The sequence below is a fragment of the Aotus nancymaae genome, unplaced genomic scaffold (genome assembly GCF_030222135.1).
Source record: "Aotus nancymaae isolate 86718 unplaced genomic scaffold, 86718_ANA_hifiasm-v0.15.2.pri h1tg000033l, whole genome shotgun sequence".
In the NCBI taxonomy this organism is placed as follows: Eukaryota; Metazoa; Chordata; class Mammalia; order Primates; family Aotidae; genus Aotus; species Aotus nancymaae.
Window position 1 is genome coordinate 53,369,480 of NW_026988447.1, and position 2,299 is coordinate 53,371,778.

Consider the following 2,299-nt stretch of genomic DNA (forward strand, 5'->3'; position numbering starts at 1 on the left):
TCAAATATAATTATATTTTCTATGCATACAGAATTATGTGTTTTAACCTAGTGATAAAAAGACATGAGCTCTATCAAGAGAAAAAGAAAAGCACAATATACAATTGTACCCACATTTAACAAAAACTGTATTTGGCAGAAAATAATTCTTATTACCATGTATTTAATTTGTAAACATTAAAGTTCTTTGAAATGCTGATTTTTAAAGTTAATATTCTAGAGCAAATGACAGAAGCAAACAGATACTGAAGATCATCTTCCCTAACTTTCCTATTTCATAGTTGAGGACTTGGAAGCCCAGGAAGAGACGAGATGGCTTGGTCAAGTCTTCTATTCCATTGGTTATTTAGCCCTGTAGCATCTGTGTCACTTATTTTAATGGGGTTCCAAAATTCATGACAACCAAAAATTATAATTGGGTATTTTTATAAGAATGTATGAAACCTGAGGTCAATAATTATTACATTCCAATTTTCTATGTGTTCTAACTGTTCCAAGAAAAGGAGATTTTATTCTTTTCTATACAGGTTCTCTGGATATGACTCCATACTTGGAAAGGAAAGAAGAAAATGGAAGCAAATATCAAAATCTTAGTTCTCAATTTTAACTAACAGTTTAGTTCAGATATAATTAATAACTGAGTACATACTGTAAAACGCCCTTTTAGAGTATACAGTTCAATAGTTTTTAGTAGATGCACTATATTGTTTAGACATCATTACTTTTTTTTTTTTTTTGAGACAGGGTCTCACTTTGTTGCCCAGGCATGGTACGGTGATGTGATCACAGCTTGCTATAGCCTCAACTTCCTGGGCTCAAGTGATCCTTCCATCTTAGCCTTCTTGGTATCTGGGACTATAGGTGCATGCCACCATGCCCAGCTAATTTTTTAATTTTTTTGTAGAGATGGGGGTTTTGCCATGTTGCACAGGCTTGTCTCAAACTTCTGTACTCAAGTGATGCACCTGCCTGGCCCTCCCAACATGTTGGGATTACGGGCATAAGCCCCCACACCTGGTTACTTCTGTTCCAGAATATTTTTATCTCTCTCTCTCAAAATGCCATATCCATCAGCAGTTATTCACTATTTTCCACTGGTCCCCAGGAACCACTATTCCTCTCTGCTTTTATGGATTTGCCTATTTTGAATATTTGATACAGATAAAATTATACAATATGTAGCCTTTTGTTTGTGGCTTCTTTCACTTAGAATGTTTTCAAGATTTATCCATGATGTACTATGTATCCATACTTAATATATTTTAATGGTCATATAAAAAATTATTCCATTGTATGGATATACAACATTTTGTTTGGCCATTCATCAGTTAATGGACATTTGAGTGGTTTTTCCTTTTTGACTGTTGTGAATAATACTGCTATAAATAGTCATGTACAAATTTTTGTGTCAACATAAGCTTTCTAATTCTCTTGCTGTATATACCTAAGAGTAGAGTTGATGGTTCATATGGTAATACTATGGTCAACATTTTAAAGAACTACCAGGCTGTTTTGCAAAGTGACTTTACTATTTTACGTTCCCACCAGCAATGCATGCGGGTTCCAACTTTTCCACATTTTCCTCCAAAAATTGCTAGGTTTTTTTTTTTTTTATTTATAGCCACACTGGTAGGTATGAAGTGGTAGATAGCTGAGGTTTTGACATACATTTCCCTAATGACTAATGATTTTGAGCTTCTTTTTATGTGCTTATTGATCATCAATATATCTTCTTTGGAGAAATATCAATTCAAATCCTTTGCTTATTTTAAAAATTGGGTAATTTTGTTTTTAAACTGTTGATTTGTAGAAGTTCTGGATATAAATCCCTTATCAGATATATAAATATTTTCTCTCATTTGTAGGCTGTCATTTTACATTCTTGATGATGTCCTTTAAAGCACAAACATTTTGAATTTTGATGTTATAGCTAAGAAACCATTGCCTAATCCAAAGTCATAAAGATTTACTCCAACCTTTTCTTCTAAGAGTTTTACAGCTTTCACTCTTACATTTAGATATATGATATCCACTTAGAGTGAATTTTTGTATAAGGTGTGACATAGGGGTTCAAATTCATTCTTTTGCATATGAGTAGTCAGTTGTTCTGGCATCATTTGTTGAAAATATATTCTTCTTCCATTGAACTGCCTTGGCACCTATGTTAAAAATCAATTAACCATAAATTTAATGATTTATTCCTGGGCTTTCAGTTTTCTTCTACGTATCTATATTTCTACCCTTATGCCAGTACCACATTGTCTTGGTTAATGCAGCTTTTTAGTAAGTTTTTTTTTTTT